The 12,475-nt window shown below is 46.0% G+C and overlaps 2 protein-coding genes across 12 annotated transcripts in view; both read left to right on the forward strand.

Moving 5' to 3' along the window:
- Positions 1-12,475, forward strand: part of LOC120893498 (neurocalcin homolog) — a 115,118-nt gene that overhangs the window by 38,210 nt on the left and 64,433 nt on the right. The gene's annotated exons all lie outside the window — the stretch shown is intronic.
- The window catches only part of LOC120893497 (neuronal calcium sensor 2), an 86,053-nt gene that overhangs the window by 27,930 nt on the left and 45,648 nt on the right, over positions 1-12,475 (forward strand). The window contains exon 2 of one of the 5 annotated variants that reach the window (XM_040295424.1): positions 6,222-6,423. The exons of the other annotated variants lie outside the window; for them this stretch is intronic. The gene's annotated coding sequence lies outside the window, so the exon portion shown is untranslated. The remainder of the gene's footprint in view (positions 1-6,221; positions 6,424-12,475) is intronic. 5 annotated transcript variants of the gene reach the window in all.

Genomic DNA, 12,475 nt, shown 5'->3' on the forward strand with positions numbered 1-12,475 from the left:
CTTCTTGTGCCTCTTTTTTACAGGCAGTATAATTGAAGCCATCGCTGTGTCGGAAATCCTGTGTCGGTAAAAATCCGACCAAAGTACATCGATGGTCCGAGTGTCCAGCGCGCAGTGTGTACCTGTGGCACCTGTGCACCTGGTCAAACCATCAGCTTTGGTAGCGCAGATAAAAAGCGCTTTTTGCCCGGACGAGAATAGATAGCTCGGAAGGATTTATGCCACCGCTTCTCGTACTCGGGCACGAAATGTAGGCTACCAAGGGAGGAGGAGGACCGCCCGGTTCCTCCGGTGATGACTATCAGTCGAAATGAAAAGCATATTTTCTCTTTGACTTTTATGTTTTCTACACTCGGGATGTTGGATAGTGTGTATCGCCCTCCTTGACCCATCTGTCCATGTTCACCGTGGACCTACAACCATTCACTTCATGGTCGGTTTATGGGTGACTGTAAGAGTTTTTTTGTTGAGCCCCTCAAATCATTGGTAGGTCTTCAAACGTTTTACTGTTCGACTGTTCGCAGCTTAGCACAACTCTGTCCAACTGGTTCAACATGCTGCACCGGAGATGCAATCCAGCTGCCTGTTTCATTTGCAAAATCATTGCACCGGTGACAGACTGCTGCTGGTGGTGGTGGTGGGATACCGAAAGGGCCGAGAGAGGACCGTAATTCTACAACGCCCTCACGTACGTTTTACTGTGACCGTTGGTTGGACATTCGTGCACACTGTGCCCGTGTGCGCGGAACTCATTCACCAAAACCGGGAGGAAGAGGGGATACGGTGTGGGGAACGTTTATGCAGATACTTGCTATTAAAAATGAAAGGCGACCTCTGGTTTCGACGTCTCGTTGTCGTCGCCGTTCGCCGTCTGGTGTGCATTTGTGTGCGCTACTAGTCCATTCTTTGGAACGTGCGCCACCCCATTGCTGTCGTTTTTGCTCCGGCGTTCACTGCAGATACTACCACTCTTCGCTGGGCTGAGTAGATCTAGTTATTGAAATTGATTTTTTTAACCACTCTGCTTTCCTCCCTGCCGCGCCGCTTGTTGCTCCCGTGCCGTTTCGTAGTCGCTCTTTTTTTTTACAGCGGTTGGGTATTTGGCGTGTGAATAAATAACGCTACGAAAGCTTAGCAGTACGGCGATACAAGGGCAAGATATGTATTGAACATGTAGAGAGAGAGAGAGGGGAAGAAAGAGAGAATGAAAGAGTTGGGTAATACTATCCTTTTTTGTCGTTCGTGATTAGTGAACGGCTGTGTGTGGTCGTCATGTGTTTGCCATCGATTTCTTCAACCGTATGGCAGGTTCTTTCTTTAACGTCCAAATTTCTTGATGAAGTCAGGTGCTTCGATCCTTACCGGGTACGATGGAAGATACTCCGAGGTATTTTTTTGTTATTGTGTGTCCACCAATCAAGAAGAGCGTACGGCACGTCGGGAAGATCGTCGGGAATCGCAGTACAAAGCCACAAAAACTCCTGGTTATGTAGCCGAGATGGAGCCTTTGTTCGACGTCCCGGTGGAGTATTGAGGCAGGCTGATCGTATCGTATTACGTCTTCCAGCTCCCGTTTGTAGTGAAGGTTTGCGAAGGTAGCACTATTTTTGGGTCTATTCCACCTTTGCAGCCTTTTAATAGCCAGCCAGGGAGTATTGATAGCACTGTATATTGAAGTTTCGTGATGAAGACAATCTCAACTTTTACGGGATAAATTGGATGTACTAACTGTATATCATCAAGACTGACAAAGCTTTTGTACACCAGAAGCGGATCAACCGGGGTCAAACGGTTCCGAATTGCCTGTGCAGCGATAAGTCAACAACTATCAGCTCAGGAAACCTTTCCAGATTAGCTCAAAGTGTCCTCTGGTGCGGGGCAGGTTGCAATCAATTGCAAGTTCTTAATCTCGTCGGAATGTTTCGTTTTTTTCTTCGATCGACGATAATAGCCGGTTCGAGTAGTTGTTATACGCTACCGGTAGGGATACCCCTCACTCCACTCCAGCAGTATTGAACTTGCTGCGTTCAATGTTACCCAGGTGAAAGTTGACTTTTGGAGACCCGCTGGCTGTCCGCCGAAAGCTCCGGTTCGTCCTTGACTGTTTAACTTTGTCGCGCTATTGCACGCCGGCCCGGTGTGTACCTTCACCAGGTCTTTGGGCATGACTTTTACTTAATGGTTTTTTTATTTTTTACTTCTTTGCTTTGCCTTTGCACAGTAAGTCTGGTTGTTGTGCCAGTTTGACTAGTTATGCCAACGAGCGCGCATAAAGTCATTGCCGCGTGACCTTACGAAATGTTTGAGATACGAATCGTGCAACGCTTAAATTTGTGTGTGTGTGTTCGTGTGTGTATGTCAATAAAGCAAAATTTTATTGCAAACAGTTTTGATCGGCAGAAGGATACCAAAACACGAAGAATAATAAAGTATTGCTTTTAAGTTAAACGACAGCATTCTGTGTGGAATGAAGATTTATGCTGCAAACTGTACGCGAAAAGCTTGGTGAAATATTTGTTTGTGTATCATATTGCAAGCTCCCCCGTGTAGAAACTTTTTCTGCAAAGAGGCAGCAAAAGAGCGCACACCAAATCTACTTTCGATCATATCACGTTCGCGTCTTCCACAATCTCTCCAGGCCCATAAATAACGCTTCCAGCAACACAAGCGACAATGTCGGTTGGCGTTGGAAACTCACAAGAGAGAATGGAGTGATTTTTGTTGCTTCTTATTTTATTTGTTTCTCGTGCATATATTCAGCAGCTATTGCGCGCTCTATCTCTCTCTCTTCCTCCCCCAAATCGATGCAAGTAAACCTGCGGCACCGTTTGACACCGGATGTTGCCAAGAAACGAATCAAAAATTCAACACATCATCGTTGCGGGAAATCTGATCGATATTTTGCAGGTGTTTTTCACCCGACCTGTGAATACAAATACGGACGTGACAAAAGAGCGGGTGGGTGGGTGGTTGGGTGTAAAAACGACCATCGGGAATCGATGCCACTGTCAGGGGAGGGGGATGTATTCGTATTCGAATGGCCGTGACAAATGTCTCGCAGCAGTACACATTATTCCGATTTCGAGTTGGTGGTGGTGCCCCTGGTGGATATCTCGCTGCGGCTGTTCCGATACCGGATCGCGTGTGGTCTGCACAACGGACGGGGCTGAAGAAATTAAATCCCGTAACGGATGAAAAGCATTCCATTTGTGCAGCACACAATAGCGGTTTGAGGCACTTTCCAGGATTGTGTTAGAACGAAGGTCGATCCGCCGCTCAAGAGAGAGCGAGAGAGCTCCAGAAAGGAAAGTACGATCAGAAATTTGCATTAATGCTTTGTCAGCATTCTTTAGTGGTAAAGGCCAAGCGAACGGGGGCAAGCAAGATACCAGCCTACTACCACCGCAGGTGCTGCAGGTGTTCATACACTGCTGCTGTCGTTTGCTGTCCGAGCCCCGTGCCAGGTGCGCTCGGTTCCGTACCGATGGGACGATTTTTATTCCCTTTTTGGGTGTCCCGGGGAGTGTGTGTGTGTGTATGTGGGGGACAAGATGGCGCCACTATTCGCACGTGCCCGAGCGCCAAAGGTGTCGTCGTCGAAGAATGATGATGAAAGACCGGGCCCGGTCGTGTGTCTCTGTGTCGTCCTCGTCGTCTGCTGATGGTCCATCACGGCGTGTGCATCCTGAGAAAGACAGACGTGTTGCCACGTGGATGGGGGTGAAGTGTTACGTCCATTATTTGCATACACACAAGAAACGGCTCGAAGTCAACCGACCGGAGCACTTTGGCAAGGAGGAGGAGGGCACAGCACATTGTGTGCCCACTGCTAATGGTGGTTTTGCCTTAGTGGCAAAGGGCGGGGAGATGTAGTATGTTTATCTGAGAGTCTCGAAAGTCACCGAGAAACAACTCAACCACGCCACCGATGACGACGTGGTGTGACGATTTATTGCACGGAGGACCCTAGTAGGCCGTCCAGGCACTGGGACCACGTACCACGATTCACAGTGGCGCTCTCCTTTGGTAACGTAGTTTGATGGCTGGTTCTTTTCATTCTACGCTTTCACATTCTTCCATGTCGGAGAATTCCTTTGGGCGGGTCGGTAGCAATAAAGGAGCGGAGAATGCTGTAAAGAGGTTGCATAATATGTTCCAGGTATATGTTCCAGTGCACATGAATGAAGAGGGCAGAGAGGTGGTGCCTCCTGTGATTCATCGTCTAGAATGCCGACCTATTGGGGGCGACTTCAAGCTTGGCGCGCTATCCATTTTTCACCAACCTTGTTTTTGAGACCACACAAGTGTATATGTGGAGTTGAGAAGACAGAGAGACCGTACGTGGCATTTGAAAAGTGTGTAGGTATTTTTAATTCCCTCCATTTGGGCTCTATTGTGTACTTCGCAAAGGCCCAAATCCTTTCACCGGAATATTGTCGTCCATTACAGTGTGTGTGTTTAAAGGCACATGGCAGGCAGGGAGTACATTCAAGCAAATCGTTCGAATGATGCCAAACCATTTGGCGGCAAACGTCAAAGCAATCCTTTATGCTAGTTTTTCGCAACAAAACGGCACGTTTGCAACGTTTCTTAGCCGAAAATAGGGGGACCCCCACTCCGGTAAATGTCAGTGAAAGGATTCGTTCTTATCGCGACGGAAACTGGGCACATTGTTGGTTGGTGGTTTCTTTTCTTTTCTGCCCTTTCCCAACTCTCTCTCTCTCTCTTTCTGTCTAGCCGAGAAGCTCGAAATAATCGTGCTAATGCTGTGTTGTGGAGATGTGATGTGGCCAACGCGCACAGGACTATGGATACTGTTCAGCAGGCACAGCCTTAGAGTAGCCTTCTTAATCGACAATCGTTATCTGCTGCGTCTTCCGAAATTCAATTTGTCCTATCCCTTTCAACCGACGTTCTTCCCTTAATCTGAGCTTTTTTGTCGTTGCTGCTGCTGCTGCTGCTGGTTGACTGTAGCGAGAATATGACAGCACGGGGGAAAAGCCAAACATATCGCCCGGTTTGTTGTGTGATTGTGTCCTCTGCAGTGATGCTGTTCGTTTGGCGTGCGAAGCATTACTCGAGATGCCACCGATCCGAAGGGATAAAGGAAGACGTTTCGAAAGAATCTTGTTGCAGAATTGCTCTCCGCGGTGTGTTTTGTGTGTGTGTTTGTGTTCTATATCGCTCTGCAGATAAATATTTTGTTCTCGCTTGTGTTGTATGCTGCTCGCCGCACTCAATCCGAACACACAGTGGCGGTAAATTCAAGTGCGACGACACTGCTGAATGCCCAACCAACAACCATTCCCACGAACGTGTGTCCGGCTCGGTCTCTGAGTTTTGGCAGGAAAGTCGCTCGAGAGCTCTACTGTCGCTGAGGTCACGATCGGTCGGACTTTGCCAAGAGTCCAGCCAAAGTTCACGGGGTTCATGTTGCGGAGGCATTCGATAAGGCATGTTCTCACCCTAATCCTCGCCGGAAAAAAATGGAACTATCCGGCAGGTTGCGACCGTCAGAGAAAGCGGGGTTGACTGGCTGGCAGGCAGGCAGGCTGGCAGGAAAGAAAGAAAAGCTGACACGAAAAGCGTATAGAGTTTTAATCTATTTTCGTCGCCATATCGGCGGCGCGCGTTGTTCGGTTGGGAAAGGTTTTTCTTTTCCTCTCCTGTTCGTTTAACCCATCCAATAGAACACATTACTCGTTCGCCACGTGGTGGACATGATCCCAATATGAGTAGACATGAAAGAAGGAATAGGGAGGGAAGGGAGCAAATGGAACTAGCAAGCAGCCGAAACAATTTGCCAAACTGCAGCACATTTTTCTCCCTTTGTTTCGTTTCATTTCACTTTGAAAATTATTTCTATTCCATTTCCGGAGCTTTTATGCTTGGGTATGTGTGTGTGAGTGTTTCTTATGCTTTGTTTTGTTTGGTCATAAAACGGTTTGCTGGAAGAAAAGAAATTCTACGTGTGATTTAATAAACAATGTGCGGTGACTGGATGAAAAGAGCAAGGTGCGCAAAAAAACCACAACTTCTTTCAAGATACAAACAAAGAAAATGGGAACGATTATGTTTCAAAAAGGAACTCATCGATCGAAACAGGACAGTGTGATAAAGTGGACCCGTAATCGATGTGACTCGAAATTCAACACCCTTGTCGAGGGAAACATTGCAGCAAGGAATTGAAGAGTGTCTTACACAATTTATTCTAATTACAGCGTACTGTTACAAGTGATAAAGTGTAGCATAATTGAAGCCTCTCCTTGTGGTGGTAGTAAAGTGTGACTGTGCTGTGGGATACTTTTCCACGCTAGTAGTAGAGCAGAGCTGGTGTTGGCCCGTATCTCTGGTGTGGCGTACTTGAAGGCGTTTCTTGAAGCAACCAGTTTCCTATCTCACTCGACAAAACACAACAAATCGGTAAATTGAACTTGTATTTACATTTAAAAGGGGTTTCTTCCCGTTTATATCCCCAAAACATGCATGATGATGCTGCTCAGAGATATTAGTTTCTGTTTACTGTAATAAAACACTTCACGAACGATACCGCAAGCCTGTGGGTACTTCGTCGCCTGCATAATTTGGTCCGTTCCTTACCAGCGCGTATAGAATTTCCTTAACCCAAACATTACAAGTACCAACACTTCTAGCACATTCTAGCACAAGTAACTCGAACGAATAACAAAAAATCTCATTAGTATAATTTGTATTTTTTTCGCCTGGGAAAGTAAAAAAAAGTAGCAACTTTTCCCCTCAGGCTTGGTTCCTTCCTCGTTTTCCGATAACACCGTAACCCGTAATGTGTTGCTGCCGCCACTGCTAGCTATTGCTGCTGCTGCTGCGTGTGTCCGTGGGCAGAACGCTTTTGACTTGCTTACTTTTATTGTTGTTGTTATGTAATTAACAACTTTTTCTCACTTTTTTACCACACGAACGACAGGGCGGGCGTGTGTTTGCCCGCGAGCCATTGTCCAACGTCCTTTAGCCCGAACGCGCGTAAACATTACGACGTTTTTTTTCTATTTTGTCAAACTCTAAAAAAGTACGCGAATAATGTGTATTCGTTGTAACGTTTTTTAATATTTATTTTCGTTGTTGCCTACCCTTTGTGTTGCTAGGTTCGAAAAGTTCCTAAAGCTTGGTTGCAAATAGACACATCTCACACCCAAAAATCCCATGATAATGAGCAACGCAGCAACTTGTCAAAAAACGGGGAAAACCTTCCGCTCTCGACTACCGTGTCTGAAATGATGAACCCCAGTGTCGTTTGAAGGGCAAAGTGTTTGGAAACATTTCTGCATATTTTTAGGAGCTTTGGATGCTGGGTTTGGCTTTAGATCTTTCGATACAGTTCAATGTGCTGCCGAAGCTTGACGTCATGTGATACGTCTGTTGGGATACGTGTGTGAGTGTGTGTTGCCTAGAATTGTTTGATAATAGCAAACCAAGCGCTAGAACTCTGGAATTTAATGCTCTAGAACTCTGGGGAATGCGTCCCGTCAAATGTGCATTAGCAGCATCACTTGAAGGGTGGACGTTTATTTTAGAATAGCAAATCCTTTTGAATAGTGGCCGTGTCAGCCCGAAACAGAGAAGATTTTGGGGCTTTTCGGTGGTGGGTTTTGTAGGTCGTTACCCCCATGCGCGGGTTTGGCGAACGCTAGATATGGATCCTTTGGTCGCGCTGGCAGGATTTGTGGTATGAAACGGTTTTGATTCAATTACCATGCACAACTCGGGGGGATTAAAACCCGACGTGGATGGGTTAAAACGGACCCCTTTTTTTGTTTGTGCCCGTTTGCTTTGACGCTGAAGAGGAAAAAAGTGGAGCTTGCCCCAAAGAGGTTAGAGTTGGAACGTAGAATTTTTAACTTTCTTTTTCTGCTATGTTTTTCCGCCCTGGGCTTGACTAATGCCCGCTTTTGTTGACCTTTACGGTTGTTGGTTGTTGGGAGTTAATATATGTATCAAATTTGTAGCATATTATGTAGCAATTTATGAAATTAATATTGGTATGTACAGGTACCGTTCCAATCTTTCCCATGCCAAAAATCTAAGCCTAGCTGCAGCTATTATCTGATATCTTACATCTCATAATTAGGATAATCCCATCTCAATGTCAAAAATCCACAATGCTGACCGAAGGGAAAAGTTTTACATGTCATCGTGAGGTACAAAAATCGATAAGCTCTGCTGTCGATTATAGCACATGTTGATGACATCGTGTCAAACTGCACCGAATATCTTTCGTATCTCCCTCGTCCTAACCTACAAAACCCGGTCCGAAGCAACAGGGCCCAACGCCGTCAAATGGAAGGTGCGAAGTAGGAACTTTTTCAACCAGTGAAATTAACTTCCACCTGTCGGCAGCGCTGGTCTGGCTGGTCACTGAGACTATGAAGAAGTTTGCTGTTGTAGCACCGAGATAGATGCTTCCCTCGCATCCTGCGGGATCTACAGAAACGTGTGCGTTCTAGGGGGGAACCGTGTTAAATAAAGTTGTTCCCGGAGTTGTCTGACACGGCGTGTGAGCACCTATTTAGGAGACACACGCACACATTCACTCTCGCATACCGTGGTGAAAGGAAATGTGTGCTCGAACCTAGATACCCACATCATCATCACTGCCTGCGCCATCTGTGTGTACTGCCCCCGTGCACCGAATATCCTTTTTTGTTTTGCCGAGCCGAGTCCATCATCACGGCACAAACGACCCGTAAATAAGGTGTCCCGCCTGGAGCAGTTTCTGGGCGCGTGTTAGTGTTTATAGCGAGCACCGAGAGTGTGGGACATGGCGTGTTTTTTTCTCTCTTCGCTCTTCTACCACAACCAGTATCTAAACCTTGAGCGCTTGCTATCGATGTGCTCTAACCCGGCACTACCAGCAAACGGTTGAGCTATGGCAGATAATTAATTTTAAATGGCGTCTAGTAGTTGCACCGCACACGCTATAACTGGCAAGTAGTTGCTTTGCACCTGTGTAACTAGAGAGCGCCATGTCACCGTTAGAGTACGGGCTCGTCCGATATTTCGCTTACACGCCGGCAACGGAATAACTGTTACACTGGAGCAGCTACCTCTCTCTTTCTCTCTCTCCGCCCCTGTTTGTGCCCTGCGGAAGGAAAACATGTAAACGTAACAACGCGCCACTGAAAGGAAATGAAAATGAACTTGGTACCGGTTTCTATGAGTTTGCCGGTCCTGGTGTGCCGACACCCGACATCGGTGGAGATCGTTTTGTGTGGGCCTATTTGCACACCACCCGTTCGTCCGTTCGTTCGTCCGTCCGGACTTTGGGCACCAAGTTTACCTCTTTTTTTCGTCCTTCTAATTAGGCGCTGTTAGTAGGTTGGCCGAAAACTGTATTGCGCTGCTCGGGTTGGTTTTCTTGCTCTCCATCCTTTCAGGGAAATTATGCTGAGAGCAGTGAATTTTCCCGCACTTGTTTTTCCCGGGCAAATTATGGTGTAATTATACTCTCCGGCCCCTATACTCCGAGGGAGGGTTGTAAAAAAGTTCCGTTAGTGCAATGTTTGTCATGAAATGATCATTTCGTTATTTGCCGCTCGTGCCTTAACTACTACCCTTTCTTCCTCGCAAGGGATGATGACATGAACGCGAGTTAACGACGAACGTCAGCTCGGGGGGGGGGGGGGGAAATGGAGTTTGAAAATATTGCTCGTGTCTCTTGGGGCTGTGAAGATTACACGTCGGAGTTTTTGGTTTATTGTGCGCTCCTTTAAACCATCAACCATACCAACCCGATGCAAGATGCAACCACAAACGCCCTCCCCACAAGAACGTCTTTGCGAGCGAGCAAACCCAAGTGTAAATGTTTATGTTCTGTACTGTTCGTTTGAAGTGGTTGTTTTGAAGAGGTTTTGCTTTACGGCGAAGCCACATCCATGTTAAAATGGCATGACGGTGAGTGAGCTTAAGTATCTTTCTCTGTCTCTTTCTCTCTCTCTCTCTCGCGCGCGCCGCCCGATCTTGAAAGTTTTTACCCGTAAAGGGTGAGATTTTGAAGAATTATTGCTCATTACGACACTGATGTGACAGGTCTGTCGGGCGAGCAAAACAAGCGAGTTGAAAAGTTTGTCTTTGTGAAATGGAGCATTAAGGTAAACATTCGCCTGAAATTATGCAATCCTGCATGGCAAAACTCGATTAGTAGGTAGTTGCGGCGTTTCAGTGCGAATTCAGTACAATTTCGGTCAGTATTATATTGTTTCACCGAATGACACCGTGCATGAATGAATGTTTCCACGTCGGTATAAAATGCGGCTTTTCAAACAGTTGGCCGCTGCTTTACACTGGCACAGCGCCAAAGTGGATGCCCCTTGTGCGCGCGAGATGGGCCGTGATGATGTACGGTTTGTCGATCCATCATCGGGGCACACAGCTGCAGCCGTTGAAAATCAGACATATATTACAAAGTGCTTCTAGAGACGGTAGACGGAGCAGGAGCACAAACCATTTCACCACCACCCACAATGACTGAGCGCACTGTCGAAAACAATGTTGTCTATACCTTACGAGTGGCGTTCGGTTTCATTTGAAGATAGTTTTACGCCATGACGGTGCGTTGTAGTGCGAATGACCGCAACCGCACGCCGGTAATGAAGATGAGTTGTTTGCCGTTTTGAGAAGTTCGTTTTTGGTGTCTGGCCTGCTGGCAAGAAGAAGCTCGATCATTGTTTAATTCGATCGTTACCACAGCCGCTTCTGTCAGAAATGCTTAATGGGTTAACAGAGCCGACTCGGTTTTGCAAAATTGGAACATACGAACCTTCCTTAATGGGTATCGAATTCATGCAGAACGTTATTAAATTTGAAAATATCGTGTACAGGAGCTGGTCGAATTGCTGTATGCTGACGCTTTGTTATGGGCAATGTTCTCGATAACGAGGCCATATGTATTACACGCCTAACCTTTGATTCTTACGTTCGCTTCGCTCGTTTTGTATTTCTGTTTCATATTTCGCTCTGTCTCCTTTCCCAAAGGTGTAATGAACCTGTTTATGCTCGGGTCTATTTGTTTAACCTATCGTTTGCCAAACAACTCCCCCCCTCACATTCTGTGCACATCGCTGGGTTTCTCACGTTGTTTGCTAACGGTATTGGAAAATGGGCAAAACATAAACAGATGTGATGTGATGTAAAAAATAAATAACATTGAAAAAAACTGGGCTGGAAAAATACCCATCCTGCTTTTTCATGCGAACAGCTAACAGCCACAAAAGTCTTCCCCATCGTTTCACCGAATCAAATGGAGCAGAAGGGTAATACGGAAAAAAAGGAAAACAAGAGCAGAGATATGTAAACTAAATTGAGAGCAGCAGCAGAGTAGGTAGATAGATAGAGAAAATAAGTTCACCTGCTCTTCGAGTACCACCGATCGCGATGGTCCACGATATCTGCCCAACCACTCTCCAAACTGGGGGTTCCGATCATGGTTCGCTGATATCGTTACAATTGTACGTAACCGAATAAAAGCACTTCCAACGATACACAAACCTCTGCTCTGCTCGTTCGTGTGCTGCCTGCCTGCCTGCCGGGAGGAGTCAACTCGAGAAGAATGTTTGCTTTGCTCCGTGCACCGTGAAATGCTCGTGGAGAAAATTGCTTCAAATTGAATCTAACCGTCGATCGATGTTTGCCAGATGCATCGGGACCGAATTGTGCCGTTCAACTACGCCGGTACTATCGGTTGCTCGATGGTTTTTTTTCTCTCCCCCCAAAAACGGATGCAACGTATTTTCTTCGCTGTATCGGCGGTGTAATCTACCTAGGGGGTAGGGTTTTTGGGATCCATTTATCGGGCGATAGTTATCGTAACGTTCGTTTATCACATTGCTTTACCGTCCGTAACGGGAGGACACAGGATGTGATTCGCTCGGATGGTTTGGAAATTACATTATAGTTAAGATCTAACTGTGCTGTGCCAAGGAAATCTAGTTCCCAGGACACATTTTTGTTCAACGGCTGTAACATTATTTGAAAGCAATTTTTGAAACGTTCGGATGATGTGTCGTTGGGAATTGTAATCGGTAATGATAGAGAACTGTCCAAACGATGATGTGATAACATCAGCAAGGGAAGATGCTTTTTATTAGCCCTGTTGGCAGGGTGAGAACATTGCAGCAGTTTTAAAGAGAATTTAGAACCTACCCAACACCAACAGAATTAAATGGATTTTTTATCATGTCGGCAAACTAATTACTTTATTGATATTTTTTACCGCTTATCCACTCTTGCACCATCATTGATGGTTTAAATTTGCATTATCCATTAATCCATTCCATTGTGTGATGATTACGGTAGAGTGTTTGCTTCCCTTCATACGTCATAAAACAATAAAGTAAGGTTAATGGTATCGTTGGGTTGTTTGTTTGGTAAGCAAAACTGATTCACAGTATGTACATAAGCCACCATCATAAATAGAATGAAGCGGAAAGCAGACAAATATTTC

The sequence above is a fragment of the Anopheles arabiensis genome, chromosome 2 (assembly GCF_016920715.1).
Source record: "Anopheles arabiensis isolate DONGOLA chromosome 2, AaraD3, whole genome shotgun sequence".
Lineage (NCBI taxonomy): Eukaryota > Metazoa > Arthropoda > Insecta > Diptera > Culicidae > Anopheles > Anopheles arabiensis.